The sequence below is a fragment of the Stegodyphus dumicola genome, chromosome X2 (genome assembly GCF_044657685.1).
Source record: "Stegodyphus dumicola isolate Sdum_Otavi_A_Nest chromosome X2, ASM4465768v1".
Taxonomy (NCBI): Eukaryota; Metazoa; Arthropoda; class Arachnida; order Araneae; family Eresidae; genus Stegodyphus; species Stegodyphus dumicola.
This window is the reverse complement of record NC_140781.1, coordinates 96,137,703-96,156,012: the sequence shown is the minus strand read 5'-3', so window position 1 is coordinate 96,156,012 and position 18,310 is coordinate 96,137,703. Positions and strand designations below refer to the sequence as shown.

The 18,310-nt window shown below is 33.9% G+C and overlaps 1 protein-coding gene across 1 annotated transcript in view; it reads left to right on the top strand.

Annotated features, from left to right (window-relative positions):
• LOC146992830 (uncharacterized) overlaps positions 1–18,310 on the top strand; it is a 102,918-nt gene that overhangs the window by 72,804 nt on the left and 11,804 nt on the right. The window lies entirely within an intron of this gene.

Below are 18,310 nucleotides of genomic sequence, written 5' to 3'. Positions count from 1 at the left end.
CCGGCAAGCATGTCGGCATCCACAGAGGCTATTGCAGTTGTAATTCTCGCTTTTAGGTCATCAATGTTCGACACTCTTCTCCTGTAAACGTTGTCCTTTAAAGCGTTATCACATTAGCTGTTTGTTGCCGGAACAAAACGTTTGCAGCAACAGTTCTGAGAAACGCCCTCTGGCGAAATAGGGTTACCATCTTCACTTGTTAAACAGGCTGAAAGCCAAGCAAGAATCAGTTATCGCTCAGATTGGCGAAAGTGACTCTTCCTTTCAAGTGACTTCCGCTTCTTCGTGTTGTTTTGTATCGCTCAAACTTTATTGTTAGTAATGGAAGATAATAGAAAGGTGATTGCTATCAAGTTAATCACTTTTATCTCCACTCTGGCACTTCAAGTAACAGATAAACACACTTCTGGTTATAATAATCAATTACGTCAGTAATAGCCAAATTATGTATACACTAAAAATAGTTTAAAACGTGTGCTGGATAAGTCCATATATCAGACATTATTTATGTATATTTTCTGTTGTCTGCATTGCAATGAAAATTTGATGGCTCACTGGAAAATTTGTGACCTGGTGTCCACCTTCTGACCTTGATTAACTTTATGGCTCATAATTACTGTTCTGTCCATTCAAACAAACAGGCAAAAAAAAAAAAAAAAAAAAAAAAGATGAAGAAGAAGAAGACCTTTTATGACAAAAGTCTATATGGCTGATATTTACATCCTCACAGCCAGCAGATACTATTCAGCAAAATGAAGATCAAATAAAGCATATGAATACATGAGCAATCAAACATGTGTGAGTTGTTTACTGTCCCATAGAACACTCGGTAATATACCTAAAACACATTAATTATACCAACTCTAGAAATTAGGTGTTCACATCATGAGTTTGTTTTATGGTTTGGTTTATTGAGATTACAGCAAAGCACACTAGGGCTATCTGCCTAAGGCAAGGGATGCCTTCGTGGAGGACTTTCTAAGAGAAACTGGCTCGTATACATGTTACACATGGGGAAAACCACGAAAGCGCCCATACAGCCAGCCCGTTCGCGGGATTCGAACCTTGGACCGAACTACTAGTGTTCAGCGACTTTACCGCTCGGCCGCTGGTGGGCTCAGTTTGTTTTATGTGATTACCGCAAAGCCTTGAGGGATAACAACAGGAGGGATCCCTTTGTAGAAGATTTTTTTAAAACTGGCTCGTATACCAGTTACAAATGGAGCAAACCAAGGAAACGTCATGTAGCCAGCCCGTTCGCGGCATTCTAACCTGAGACAGAACTACCAGTGTTCAACAACGCTTCGGCCACTAGTAGGCCCGTGACTTAATTGGAAAGTGCAATTCATTATGTAAACAGACATGAAGGTGATAATCAGTTGTGCGCTGTTTTAAGTAATCAAATGTTATAAATGCACAGCTGTTACATTTCTTATTATTTATTAGTCATGTTTTTATTACGTAGATCATACGTATGATATAATTATGAGTTAACCCAATAACAAAATTTGTACACTCTTTAGTACTCAAATACTCATAAATTATTTTTCAACTGATTATTACATACCCATAATAATTTGCAAAGAACTGATAACTATAGTTGCTGCCAATTACATAATCGTTATCTGAATTAAAAGCAACTTCAAATAAACTTCTTGGCAATGTTCATTTTTGTATTCATACATACATATATATATATATATATACACATCTAATAAGTCATATATTTACATACAGATTGAGAGATGCGATGGTTTAGAAGTTGTTAATATATATTTATTAGTATTAATGTAATGAATAAGATTTATATTAATGAATGTATATACAAATGTTTTTCATCATGCATAATAATAAATCCATAAATTTCCAATGTTTCAATATGTAGCATTTACAATAAAAGTATAGTTTCTAATGTATTTATAATCCAAAAAGTATTTCGTTAATAACATGAAAATAATAGACAAATTTAATGAGTATTCTCATTATTACATAAGCTATGCTTTTCTTTTTTTATGCATCTTTTATGCTGTTTAAAATGTGTCACTGATTATGCAATTAACAATTTAAAAGATAAGTAATTAGGAGAAAAGCCGCGCATATACAAACGGATTTTAAAAAAATTATTCAACTTAAATTTAAGAAATAAAATTCTATTATATAACAGTGATAATACACGATCAGCACGAAATACGGCAAATTTGGCGAACTTTTGGCGACGAACAATTTGTAAACAAATCCGAACTGCAAGAACGTTGTGAAATACTGTCAACTCTGAAATTTCCACGATTATATATTTAATGAATATGTACACATTTAAAAATGACTCAGGCAGTTGTATTACAACAAAACAGCAATAATTAAATCGGCCTCTATTTCCACCGTCCATCACTTCACAGTGAGTTTCATATCGCCATATTGAAAGTTACCCGTGATCCTTCAGAAGCAGAACTTTCGTCTGATTGGTTGAACGTTCGAGGAACACGTCTCCAGCTGGAACATTTTCGGATAAATTTTAAAATGTTGCTCGTAGCCGGGACAAATTCCTCCTAGCTAGACGAAACATTTCTCGGAAGCCTGCCGCTTAAAGCCGTACTACTAGAATCTCGTTTCTCGGAATTGTCCCGGGTAAGCGCGCACGTCCATAGAAGTGATAGGGCCATTTACAAATCCCCAAAGGAAAAAGTCCATATATCAGGTGATCTGGGTGGCCAAGGAATTGCACCTCCTCGCCCAATCCATCTTCCTGTAAAATGGTCATTCAAAGAACTACTAACGATGGTACCCCAATGAAAGGTGGTGCACATCTTGTTGCAAAAAGACATGTGGCTGAAGTTCTTCTAGTTGTATAAATACGAAGCTTTCCAACATGTCTAAGTATACGACTGAGGAGACCGTCTTTTCTGCAAAAAAGAAAAGCCCAATGACTCAGTCGTGCCTTAGTCCACACATTAACTTTTGGGGAATCCCTTTGTGCCTCACGGTATTCATGGGGGTTTTCAGATCCCCATATGCGCACATTATGGCGATTAACAATGCCATAAAAAAAGAGAGAAAAATGCAATTAATAAGCAGACGATATTTAGAAAAGTACAGATATTTAGACTGGAAAATGAAATTATCTGAAATTAACCACACGCGCAGACGATATTTACAAAAGTAAAGATATTCAAACCTGAAAAGGAAAATATATAAGTTATTCCATCAATACGTGCCATAAGTTTGTTTATATCTTCATTATTTTATAAGTTATTAAACATCAAAATGGGTCCGGAACTTTATAAACACCCTGTATTTTAGGAACCAGCTGAATCTGCCCACTGTTTTAAAGTCCATAGCATATAATTTTAACCAGTGGCTGGAAATGTTCTGTAGAGAGAAAAGACAGTGAGCTAAAATTCAACTTTTATTATTGTTTTTCTTTTTTGAGAGAAATACATTCATTCGTTTCGTGTATAAAGCTCTCTTATATACCTGTCTTTACGAATGCCTCCTGGATATATCATTCTTGTTGTTTCAGATGGCCAAACATTTATAACTTTTATGCATTCGTCAGGCGTAACCAAAGTTCATTGGCTATTTAGCCGTTTTTTCGCTGAGAACATTGCCCAGGGTGTACCAAGGGGCGACCAAATTATACCCGCGAGAACGAGAAAGCCTCGTGCTGGTTTTGATGAAGACGTCTCAGAAGGTTCCAAGGGTCTCTCATCGATCTTCTCCATCAAACCTCTTCAGTGGACTTCTCGTGCTAATAGTATTTAAGTGCCTCCATGTCGAAAATATACTTACAAACACCCAAACCTTCTCCAGAACTCGAATCCATGTCCAATTATTATTTTATTTTGAAGAAATTTTGTTTTTGTAAAAAGAAAATACTTATTTCGATAGGTAAATTAAGATTCACATGAAAAAATAAATAATGATTTTTAAATTGTTAGTTAAGTTATTTTGAAGCAAGAAACGTGAAAAATGAGCAATGTCCTCACCGAGACCGTGACCTTCGAGAAACAAGACCGTCCAGTTCTCTCGTGACGTCACGATGAGGAGTGTGAAGAAACCTCTCTTCTGCATTCCAAGCGAGTGAACCACAGCGCGCTAATTTTATCAGTAAAAGCTAATTTTATGTTATTCTAATGCAAAGTAAATAGGAGATTATTAAATAAATGATACTATCTTAACATTTATTATATATCATGCTTTAAGACTTCAGATATCTGAGCTTATTTTTCTTAATGCTTGATAAAAATTTTCACCTAGATGATAAGATAAGAGTTTTGGCTTCCCTGCTCCGAGAAATCAATCCCACTGCAGGTCCACTCCCCCTTTGGGCACATCATGGAAGTTCAACTTCCACTATTACCCTCCAGAAGAGCAGCGCACCACCTGGATACGACACCAGACAGCACCGGTCGTCTAATGCTCCTACCAGTCGCTTGGGCGAGCCCGTCGCAGCGGGACATTACCCAGCGACCCCGGGGTTACTAGAACCACGCTGCCCTAGGACGTGCCATACCCCGGGGCCGGCCAATAAGTGACCTTTCCCAGAGCCTTCAGAACCACCAAGTTCATAAATTTTATACCCCCGTGGCCGAGACTGCCTAGGTACAGATCCTAGCCAGTAGCTTCGCAGAGTTCTCTACGTCGACCCCCGGGGGGGGGGGAATTAACCTGGATGATCAATAATTATTTATATTAGTCTCATTTTATTTTCCATAGTTTGGATAAACTTTAAAACACGTGAAAATGTTAAGCTTTGGAACTGCAAACAAAACATTACATATTATTTTTCATTCATATGTGAACATGAAAAATATGAATAAAAAGAGTAAGACAAAGAAACAACTTTTACGTACAGACTTTTTTAAATAATATGTAATTTTCTTCAGTATGGCAATAAAATAAAAGAACTAGAATTTTCGGTTATTACTTTATTTTTTTTTAATTTTGTGTAGATCTTTTATAATAAACTAAATATTAAAAAGGAATATTTCATCATTTATTTATCGATATACATTAAAATTTATTTTTAATGATAATTTTTTATGTCAACATTGTTTTAAATTGTCAAATGGGGTTATGTAAATAACTCTGTTATTATTAAACTTGCAGTGATCCAGAGCAGAATAAAAACCAAAGATCTATTTTTAAACTGTCACAGAAAATCATTTTACTTTAATTTTGCCGACTGTCTTTATTAAATAATTTTTTAATTGCGATATGAGTTCTTACTATTCTATATTACTCTTTAGCGAAATCTTGATATGTTCACGTTACAGTTTATGAACACAATAGTTAATTTCGTAACTCTCTAGATCGAAAGTTGTGCCTGTAACTATGTGTGAGTGTTGATTCTTATGTTTTGACACTTATTTGTATCCTTAAGGAATGGTAAAGGGGAAAAAATAATAATTCTCTGAAAATTTAATAGACATAACATTTTGAAAGGAACACACTGCAAAATTATGCTTTAAATTTTAAAATATGCAAGGTAGTTAGCCGAGGTTCCCTCATCTCGTTACCGAAGTGCACGTAGTCATATATCATATCAGGAAATTGCGATGATAGGTATAGGATACCGGACATTCCTTGCGAAAGCACTTCATTCTCCCAGTATAATCTTTTTTAATTGTTTATTCTACTGTATCCATTTAAAACATCATATACTCTATAGCTCTTCAAAAATTTAGCATTTTGCTAATGTATGAAGTTTAATTTTAAAAACCTAACAGTAAAATTTTAGAAAAAAAAAAAAAAAAAAATCGGAGCTTTATAAGCAACTGGTGTAACAATATTGTTTTTAAGTTTTGATTATATATTTTTTAAAATATAATATTAATTACAAGTTTCACAATAATTTTGAAAATATGACCAAAAAAAGTTAAAAAAAAGGGTAATGTGAATCAAACAAATTTGAATTTTTAAATGAGAAACATTATTACTTTTAAATCTTTAAAACTATAATGACAAGTGCATTAAAAATAAAACTGACATAAATTAGATATTACAAATAATTTACTGCTATAGAATTAATATATTATCTTAATGCACAGCGTTGTTTATTATTGTAAATTAATATCAAATTCTTTACTTTTAATTTACATTTATAACATTTAACCTTAGGCGTTACTGATAATAAGTATAATAAATTATTTATATTTAAAATTACCATGATACAGTGAGCGAATTCTACCAATTATTAAAACGATAAACAACGTCGCAGTCTCTAATACTTGTAGAGCTTCAATATTTTCAAAGATTTTTATTAAATTATTATTTTTTTTATTAATTTTTTTATTTATACAAATAAAATATTTTTTTTAATTTAAATTTATATTTCGGAACGTTTCAATTTTATCATTTTTACAAATTACCTTCTTGCTACGTAACGACATAATTCCTTACATACCAATAATTAGACAATTTTCATTATTTCTAAAAATTTTAAACTTTACATTAATAAAAAAAGAAGAATATTTTTTATTGCATATGAACATCATTACACAGCTTTCATATCAGTTTCTAAAATTCCTAAATCACGCCATATTCTGTGTAGGCATGCTAGAATTCTACGCATTAATAAATAAAAAAATATAATTTCTCAGAATGAAAGAAAATAATATAATAAAATAAAGACTACAAACTTGGAACACTAAGCAATGCTTCACATACGCACGCGCACACATATTATCAATGAACTCATATTATCAAGTGCAATTACGATACCAAACACTACGTATTAAAATATGAGGTAAACGTTACTTCAAGAGTTAAAGTTAACAATTTTGCTACTGTTGAGTAGATCGTCGGGCTATCGATATATGTCGTAAGTCGGAAAGCGTTATAAACAAATTAAAGCCAAAAAATTAAAAATACAATTTAAATGGTGTTGGTGTATTTAATTACGGCAAAGCACACTAGGGCTATCTGCCTAAGGGGAGGGATGCCTTCGTGGAGGACTTTCTAAGGGAAACTGGCTCGTATACACATTACACATGGGGAAAACCACGAAAACGCCCATGCAGCCAGCCCGTTCGCGGGATACAATTTAAATGAAAAATGATGTCTTAAATATAATTCACAATTAAAACAACAATACAAATTTAAAATACACTAAAGATATGTTAAACATTGCACATAAATAAAGTTACATTACTGCTCGGCATCACACACAACCTCGTTTTCTCTTCTACACAACGATCAGTATTCGCTCGAAAAACATCAAAAAATTCCACAAACTCGGTGTCCATGTGTTCATCCATCTATTTTCACTTAAAGAAAAATCAGAGAATTGCTCAAACTCAGCATTGTGCAACACATTGACTTTGACCATGTGCACATCGATCTATTTTCACTTAAAAAAACATCTCAGAATTGCACAACCTCGGCATTGCGCACCACACTGGCTTTGCCCATGTGCACATCGATCTATTTTCACTTAAAAAGACATCCCAGAATTGCACAAACTCGGGATCGCGCACCGCATTGGCTTTGCCCATGTGCACATCGATCTGTTTTCACTTAAAAAACATCCCAGAATTGCACAAACTCGGCATTGTGCACCACTCAAAATCGTCTATACGTCTCAAAACCGTCTCTCTACTAGTTTCATATTTGTTCCACAAATTGGGCACTTATACGATATTGCAATCAAACTTTTCTCCATACACCACTCAATAGCGCTCTTTTTGCCTCTTCGCTCCAACTGATTAAAAAAATCCAGATTCAGATACTCGTCCATTCTGCAGTAAGCACCGATTTAGACACACTCATCAATAACCAAAACATTCTTTAAGCAATAGAATGCTTTTCTGTATTTTCAGAAGTTACGGTTATAATTTTTAATTCATGCATTCAATATTTTTAATCATTTGCTAAGGATCGTTTGGTATCGTAATAATACATTTGAGAGAGATAATTCGTTGCATTAAATGCTAACACTACCACACAACACACAAAAGTAGATTTATAATTTAAAAAATCTCGCGCAGAACATTATAAACCTACCATTTCAACTCAGTTAAAATATAATTTAAGTTTTCTTTAAATACGAAGCTATAGCATACTTATAACTTGTTTTTAAGAAGAGGCGTAACCAATATTATGTCATAAAAAGGCGTGTCCAATCATAAGAGAAGTGAACACAGCATCGACTGATGCAGCCTATTCTGCGATTTAGCCTTATTAGTTTGATGAAGAAAATTTCAAATGTGTTTTTCATAAATTGCTTTTGAAATAGAAGTAGATTTGTGAATAAGATTTATGTAATATTAAATGTACTAGTCTTGGAAGTATAAAAAGTGAATTATTTATTTGAAAAAAATTACATTTAGTTGAAACCTCATATAGTGGTTATTTTCTTAAATGACCACCTCTGATAATGGCACATTTGTCAGGACAATAATTAAATAACAGGACTTAAAAATCATTCATAGTTTTGTCAGGCTACAGGAAACTCGCATTATCTCGAATTGTGGAGTTGATTGTTTTAGGAACGTTTTGCTATATAATCAATTGACTTCGGTGTAGTAATTTTTATGTGGGTATGAATTTTGCAGAAGTAATTGAAAGTTTTTACGAGACATTTAAAACCAAAGCTTTTCGGATCATGAGTCTTATAAGGGCACTGTTATAGCATTGCTTTCAAATATAGTTAGAGTAATATTTAAACATTATTTTCGGAATTACTTCCACAGGGAATCCAATTGTTCTCTGCGGATGTAAACCCATATAAATAAATCTTCTGTACAGCCTTATACAAATGCAGTTAAAATTACTGTCATTACAATTAAGCGAATATAGCCACATTTGTTTACAAAAAGTTATTATTGCTAAATACTGCACTATATCAATTTCATTTAGCATTGTAATTTCAGAAAATGCTCAGCATGAAGTATTTTTATATTATATAATCTACTGTCAAAAACAATAGCTACCTTTTCAGTACTTTAAATTTTACTATTGAGAATTTTTATGGTTCAAAATAATATTTCTATACATTATTTCAATTATTCTTTCTACAATAGAAATCTAAATAACTTGCACCTAAAACACTGACTCAAATTTATTCCAATAATGCATCGCTTTAATTAAATTTATGTTCCTTTGAGATGATATATGAAAAACCTTGTGTAATAATAAATTATTAATATATATAGGTAAATAGTATTTTTATATATTTTTTCGGGTAAAGTGCAGAATCGCCCACTTATTTATTTGGCACTTTGTACAAAAGTAAAAGGAATTGGATTTTTGTCAATTTTCTTTTGACTTTTTAAGTGAAATAGGTCGATGTGTACATGAATAAAGTCAAAGGAGTGCACAATGGCATTTTTGTGCAATTCTAGGATGTTTTTTTAAGTGAAAATAGGTCAATGTGTACATGGATACCGAGTATGTGCAATTCTTAGAAACACGCCAAGCAGTGGGCGATTCTACACTTTCCCCATTTTTCTATAGGAATTTAGTTTAATTAAATTAGTTATTTAGTATAATTATGTGTATATGAGTATATTCGTACTTATTCATATAGATGGAATTTTTACAGTACGAAAGTTTATCTTTTTTACATCAAGAACTACATATACTATAAATACCCATTATGTTATAGATTTTATTTATATAAAATCTGTGGAAGATTATATAGCACTAAAAGTGAGATACGGAATAAAACATTATACGCTATGAGATATTTTCTTAATTCCCGAACTGTGCGTTGAGAATTGGTATTTGTTGAAACTTGTAAATTTTTTAAAATTCATTTTGTTACAATATAATTTATTGTATTTTGGGTACTATTAAGTTTATTATATGTTATCTTCATGTTTCATTTATCTTTTGAGTGATACAGGTAACATTCAAAGTATTGTAATAAAGGGTCGACACAGTGTTTGTATATTATTATTTCTTCACTACATTATATTCTTGGATTCAACCTTTCTTCCACGCAAAACATCTATGTGTATGCATGTCATAATAAGCTGCAGGGTGTTACTATCATCGGTAAGCGAGCTTTAAGGGGATAGCAAGTATGCTAAATTTGAACTCTATGTTAAGTTTCTAATTTGCAAGTCCCGTATTCTTTTTGCTTGCTTGTTAATAATGTTTCTCTTCCTGAAAATTTGGGTTTCTTCTAGTTTTGTTTTTAATTTGGTTTAGTGCATTGTAAGTAACTTAAAATTTAAGCAGATGCTAGAAAGTACCATCCTTTGGCAATACATTTCTCATTAGGTATCAAACTGTTAAACAAGCTGATGTGATTAAATACAATTGTTTAATTTCCCAATTAAAGAACTGAAATACAAATATATGCAGTGAGGTACAGTACTATATGTATATATTTATAATGAAATCAATAATATATATAAAGTCAAAGTAATGATTCGCAACCATCAAATGAAATGGTATTATATATATATGTAATAGATTCTGTAGTCGAATACAAGCAGCTGAATCCGTAATGAACAGCAAGAATTTTGATGGCTTAGAGATGTTGAAACTCCAATCCACAATGAATAAGAAATTTGGCAGTTGAGGTAGATTTAATTCAACTTTTCTTTCAGCAAATATGTTGCAGCCACAAACAAGTTGGCACATTATTTATGCCTATTCCAAAAATTAAAATTTTTGATAAATGTGTAGTACGAAGCAAGGAGCAGACAGACTGCAATCCAGCTAGGCCAAAGCGTAAAAAGCAAATGCGTTACGTTAAGGGTGAAATCTTAATTCAGACCGAGTTAATTTTGGTTCTCGATGCATTTTTACTCGTCTTTGATAGTTAATACTGCTGTAAAATTACTATTGGCTGTTTGAGTTTTAGTTTCTTTTACAACATCAAATTATGTAAGAGTCATATGACATGAATTAATCTCCAAATGATGCAGTGCAGAAAGATTACTGTTTTTAGAATAGAGAAGGAAAATTAATTTTACGCTGCTAATTTAATCTTTTGCATATTCCTTATTTTTCTTACATATATATATGTACATATATCATTCGATGGTTGTGAATCATGACTTTGGTTATTATCTTTCTATTCATTTTATTTTCAGAATTATATAAAGGTAGTTTAAAATTTTGTAAAGAGAATTTATACAAATATTTTGTAATATGTTTATAGATATTGACGTGCATTAAGAAGGACGGGCTCGTAGGCTTATAGATATTTTAAAATTTTTATTTATTCGCATTGAGTTTTATTTAAAATTACTTTACATGCTTTCTCCGCAATTTAGTTCTGTACATTTCATCAGTGCTAATTATGTACTTCTGCTGGTTTATGTTTTCATGGAAATTTGGTTTACAGTTCTATTTTTGTGTATTGTTTTTTATAGGGATTCTGTATATGGATACCCGTTCTATGTACGATTCTATGTATGGATACTCCACTATGGTATAATGCTATTGGTTCTGTTTATGGGTTTTGTGCAGCGATTTTTCCAAGAGGTACCTTTATTGGTCTGTGGATTTTTGTGTAGTGGTTTTTACAGGATTTGGCATATGGGTGCCTGTATAGGTGTACATGCTTTTGTTTACTGGTTTTTACAAGGCATAGACCTACGGAATATCCATTTTTTTAATGGATTTTTGGCCAATGGATATGCATATAAAGTTTTGATTTTTGGCTATGGGTTTTTACTGGGATTTTGTTTATAGTGCTTACAGTTCTACAGAGATTTGGCCTACTCGTAACCGTACAGTCGTACGGGTTTCCGTTTACAGGTTTTTTACGGGTATTTCGCCTACAGGTACCTATACAGCCGTGCAGGTTTCTTTCTACAGGTTTTTACGGGTATTCGGTCTATGGGTACCCGTAAAAACGTACAGGTTTCTTTTTATGGGTTTTTACGGGTATTTGGCCTACGGGTACCCGTACAACCGTACGGGTTTCTTTCTATGGGTTTTTACGGGGATTTGGCATACGGGTACCCGTACAACCGTAAGGGTTTCTTTCTATGGGTTTTTATAGGGATTTGGCCTACGGGTACCCGTACAGTTGTACGGGTTTCTGACTGTGGGTTTTTACGGGGATTTGGCCTACGGGTACCCACAGAGCTGTACAGGTACCCATAGGCCAATTCCCCGTAAAAAATTTTTATGGGTTTCTACGGGGCATTTTAAGCAGGGATCTGTACGTAACAGAATAAAATACTCTTTTCCTTCAAAAAAATTATAAAACTGCTTTAAAATTAATTCTGAAGAGAATTTTTCGTGGCGTCTGTACGAACGTATGTACGTACATATCTCGCATAACTCAAAACCGAGTAGCCTCAGAACGTTGAAATTTTGTATATAGGACTGCTATAACATGTAGATGTGCACCTCGTATTTTGGTTGCAAGCGGCCGCACCAAATGTATATAAATATATTTATATATATATATCCACTCTGTTACCCGGCTTAGTGATCTCAGTTTCTTTACTCTTATATGTTTGTAAATTGTACATTTTTTGCTTTAAAAATGATTGCATTATGTTGTTTTTATGCCTTTAATAAATCTGTATGCAATATTTTTAGAATTATCAACAATTTTAAAGTTGTCTAAGTGCCGCTAAGCCTTTTTTTAATGGCGGCCATTGATGTTTACATTTGAAAAAGGAGACTAGTGGATTTGTTGCCAATCTAGAGAAACTTAGCTTCGCAACAACAAAGATAACGCATTCATTTATTATTTCCAATTAAATCATGTTTAATTCTTTCTGGAATTTTTTCGAGGAAATAAGTGTTTAAGATTTATTTCGTAATTTTTAATATAGATATTTTGAGTTTTTATGTATTTTTGCCTTCTCGCGAAGTGAGAACTGAATTAATTAAATGAGAAATACTCAATCGTCTGTGAAAAACTGTTTCTTTTTTTTGTTTTTGTTTTTGTTTGTTTGTTTGCTTAATTTCTTTTATACATCATTCTAGCTTTATTATAGTATTTGAATAGAACATGTGGCAACGATTAGATAATTTTATTCTTTAAATGATATAAATTTTGTGCATTATGAGTTATAATATGAATGAAATATATAAGTTAACTGTTATATAATTATTGGATTATGTAACAGTTAACTTAGTTTCCGTTATATAATTATTATATAAGTTAACTGTTATATAATTATTAATACTGTTAAGTGAATCTAGTGCCAGAGTGTCGCTATGGTAAACAAATTCTAGAGTGAATTTTAAAGAATGCATTTATTCTATTGTGGTTTATGCGCTGTCGGCGAAGTAGATTTCATTCAATCCAATAAGTTTAAATGAAATGCAAGAAAAAATGCGTATAATTTAATATTCCAATTTAATATTCCAATACAAGGAAGTTATGTGGTGTATACATCAGATTTTTTAAACTAAATTCAGCTGATTGCTGTCTTTTTCCGCACGCAGATTTCTCGCTATAATGTTAATTCAGAAATAAGTATTTTTTAGCAAAACATTCTTTCGTTAAGCCAGCGTTTATCGCTACTTCTGCCGCCATTAATTTTTGGTGATAACACCTGATTGCTCCTTTTTTACCACGTGACCCCAACGCATCCGCAGACATACGGATAGAAGTTGAACATTGTTGAACTCCATCTGTACGTCATCCGTCACCGCACATCGACCAGATTGCAGATGTCAATCAAAGTGAATTCGCTCGCTGATTAGAGAAACGCATAGACACCGCAACACATACGCAGCAGTGGAAATGGGCCTAGATTGGAAAGATGGGCAATGGTTGGAAAACAAATCCTGTGTGAAAAGTTGGGGATGTCGAAGTTCCGCGCTATGTGGTGTCCAGAATGTTGAAGCCAGAAAGAAGAAGCATCGAGTCCGAGAATAGCTCTGCATGATAAACGCCGATAAAAAGCTTTTATTGTTTGTTAGCTGGGGAGAGGGAAATGAAGTATGGTTCCACCACTATGACCAACAAATGAAATAAGGGAGCGGGGTGTGGAAATACTAAGAATCCTCGACCCTATATGTTTAGAATCTGGAAATCTGCCTGAGAGTTTCTAAGACATCAATTTTGGGATAAAAAATTATCACTGTTTATTAATAACATTCCTTTTTGATACAATGAGAATAGGCTTTCATTATGCTAACCAGGCCCGCGCCGACAGCTCTACCCGACGAGATGGCTCCTGACCTAAGCTGTCCTGCAGGGCAACGACCAGGATGATGCCATTCCACAGAAGGAAGAAACCACTATCAGCGCACCACAGCGAAGGGCCGGGTAGCGGATCAGATGTGGTAAATTGAACGATAGTCATAAGAAAATGAAAGTTTATGTTATGAAGTCTATTGTGCCTTGTGCAGTAGGTGCTTCGTCCAATTAGAAAAAGAAAAATGATTTGGGATGAAAACGATGTCTTGAAGGGAAAATGTAAAAAGCATTGATATGAAAGTTAGGCATGGTTACTGGAAATTTGGACTTTGAGATTTTTGATTTAAAGAACTAGCATACACACAATAATAATCACGTTGATATAAAATACGTGTCAAGATGCAGAGAAACACTTCACACACAAGATACAATTTATTGCGTCAAGAAACGGGAAAAAATCACATTTGTCACAGAGATAAAAGAAGCACGTCCCTCCACTACGACGGCTATGAGCTCACTGGCCCTCGCCGACAATAGGTGGAAGGTCGTGCGAAGCACGACGGCGCCGATTCGAAAAGGCGCCGGGCAATCATTAAAACAAGCAGTTCGTATTGCTGCCTGTCTGAACAGGAAAATTCTTGTCTTATTTGAACACCCCTCCAGGGGGGTCGACTCAGGTAAAACCTGGGAAGCTACTGATTAGGTTCTGTACCTAGGCAGTATCGACCACACGTGTTTAAAATCAGTCTCCACAGGACTAGAGTCATCGCTGGCGATGGCTGTTTCAGGTATGTACGGTACGGTACGGTACTGTATTTTCTGTTCCGTTGGTTGTAGTGGAGCAATATAGTCAGATATACATGTTGTCCGGAGTGTAACACCCCCATTGATGGAGTTGACGAACTCAGCGAGCCTTTAAACTGCTTGAGGTTTCCAGTGCGACTGGGGCCTCAAAACTGCATATTCATATCCTTCCTTGGTTTCTCCCCTGGGGGGCGCCTAAAACCGACATCTGTACGCAATGACTTAGTGTTAGCAGGCCGGATTTGTGGCACGGTCTGTCTGACAGTGTTTAAGTGACTTCATTCTGCTGTCCGGGGTTGGGGCCCCTGTTGAAAGCAGATATTTTTACCATCCCTCCAGAACAGGGACGTGGAATGTGAGTTGCTGAGTAGTCCTGTCGACTCAGCTTAGTCTTAGCTCGTCTACTGGACCGATAGGTTAGCAGCCTCTTGGATCGCCTTTAGGGGTTGGGGCGTTTAACTGTGTTAGGGCAGCCTCGAGTTTGCCAGCCTTGAGTGCCCCTTCCGCCTAGCACACTGTCTTATTCGACTGAAAGTTCAGAGCACCAGAGCCGGAGTTCGTCTCTGGTTGTTCTCTTCTGTCTTATTTGAACGTGCAAATACTTGATGCGTATGTAAGGGTAGACGCATTCGACAAATTGTTTAATCCTTATTTTGTGTCTACTGTTGCAAACGTAGTAATTTATGCAATATTTATCTTTTCTTGTGATTGCTTGTTGTTATTGTTTTTCTACATAAAAAAAGGTAAGTGTAGTTACATATTATGTTAAATTTAGGTCAACTTTTTAACGCGAAGCAAAGATTTGAGCATAATTACTTGAAAACTGTCTAGCTCTCAAGTTTGAACCATTGTCGTATTCTTGGCCGCAAAAATTACTAATATCTAAACCATTTTCCTCTAAAGTCTTTTAATAAGCCGACATTTAATAAGAAAGTTGTTCGTCTTCCACCGGTCGTATCTGTTGTAACACAAAATACAAAATACTAAACCTTGATACTTATGTGATTATGCAGGTTATCTACTGCAATAGCAGTACTTACCTGCTCACATGAATGAGCTCCGCAATGGGCATGGTGATGAGAAGTTACATGAAGTAGTTCTCCAAACGAGATGTAAAATACTAAAAACCTTTCTTCAATACTCATGTCTGTATTTTCTAAATTAAAATACTTCATACAAATTAATACTATTTGCTCTTGATGGCTCGCATCAGGGGTACAATCAAGTAAAGTAGAAAAATGTTTTGCCTGTTTGACCTTATTTAAAATAATTTGCTTTGTATTATTCCCTAATAAGCTAATTATTTTATTTTGGTAATGAAGCATATGGTTTTAGTTAGCAATATATACAGACATGATGGGGTCAAATAGTGATCATTTCCATACACTTTAAAAAATTATTATTTCTTTCGAATAATTTGTTACTGGAACCACGGGAAGGCTGAATATTGTTTGCCTAAAAACTGAATGGCATAGATAATTCTTTCAATAACATTACGCCAATGCTTAGTCTCTGTTTTTAATAAAATTTGAAATTCCGAATTAACAGGTTTATTCTTTCGTAATCGTTCTAAGAAATAGGATTAACTCTTTCGTTGTCTGGCAAGATTCGACATGAATACATCTAAAAAATATTACGTCCATTTTTGTCTTTTGGGAAACTGAAACTCGAAACCAAGTTTTGTTAACATCCAAGATTATTTTCTATTAAGGCTTAAACTTGAGGTGGCAGTAATGAACTTGGGCATAATCCGGAATCATCATGCACAAGCAAATGCGTTATCTATTGCAGAAATTGTAGATTTCAATAGTATTTCTTCTGTTTTCTTGACCAGCTGCATTGAAGTTAAAGGTAATTCTCAGGTGAAAACGCTTTCTAAACTCTTTCTAATTATTAAGTTGTTTTTGGTAATTTCAATGGTAGCTGAGACGTTGATTGATAACTAGTGCTAGTAGTGCCAGCTTGGGTATTCTTCGGATTTTGGAAAAACTCAATAATTTTATAGTTCTTGGTTTATTAAGTCTTCCTCTCACTTTTTTTTTTCCTTATTACATTCTGATACTCAAACAGTTTCTTTTTCCGTTTACCTTCCGACATCTAGGGAAAAACGAAAACAGAAAAAGTGGAAGTAAAAATAAAAGCAGAAAATAACTATTATAAGAACTATTGCGTAAAACACTTCTTGAAAATATTTGGAAAGTCACTGTTTGAAATAATTTACCTTACTTCTGAAAAAGTGAGTATATCTTAAACCGTTGCTTGGAAAATATAGGAATTATTAGATCAATACCAAATAATTGAAGAAGGGGATGTACTCTTTTGTTTATTAAAGTAAATAAATCAAATTTAAAGGCGTAATGAAAATAACGAAACATTTTCCTTCGGTTTTCCGTATAGCTAAAAATCGGAAAATGGCTAATTTTTGATTTCAGAATATGTTGAATATTTTTACTTCTTGAAAATATTTGGAAAGTCACTGTTTGAAATAATTTACCTTACTTCTGAAAAAGTGAGTATATCTTAAACCATTGCTTGGAAAATATAGGAATTATTAGATCAATACCAAATAATTGAAGAAGGGCATGTACTCTTTTGTTTATTAAAGTAAATACTCCAAATCTCAAATAGGTATATTTTAAATTCAGTGGTACTCCGTAAATATGTCGATCCTTTCTTCTCGAAGGATAATAATTTTTAGTTTAATCAACAAATGGTTCATGGGAAAAAAAAATCGAGTAATTATGCTCAAATCGCCGCTTTTCTGAATTGCTTAACTGCACGTACCTTTTTTTACGTAGAATAACAATAACAGCAAGCAATCACCTCTCCCCCCCCAAAAAAAAATCACAAAAAAGATAAATGTTGCCCAAATTACTACGATTGCAACAGTAGAACAACATAAGGACTAAGCAATTTGTCGAACGCGTCTGCGGCGCCATCTATACCCTTACATATGCTTCGGCATCATGTATTTTGGTTCACATATATTTTACAAGATAAGCTCAACTTATGTCAGAAAGTACAAAAAGCATTAACTGTTAAAAACCAAAGTGATATAAATAGTATAGATCTTATGCAGGAACTGCAGTTTTTGCAAACTTTTGGAGGAAATGTAGCATCGCCAGTCGAAACTCTAAGCTGTATCGTTGACAACATAGCAGTGTGCAGAAAAGAATTTTGGATAGGTATCAGCGCTGGAGCATTTTTTGTGCCCTGTTGTAATCACAGTTTGCACCTTGTCTACTACGCTGGGAACAACAATTTATTCAGTGCAAACTTATTAGATATGTATATTAATTTGTTTTTAATTTTAAGATAATAAACAGTGGTCAGCAATATTTGGTATGCAATGCGTTTAGTATATTATTTCGTTTCGCTTGCAGTGTTACTTTTTTATAACATGTTGTTGTTAACTAATTAGCTCACTTGTCTGGCCTA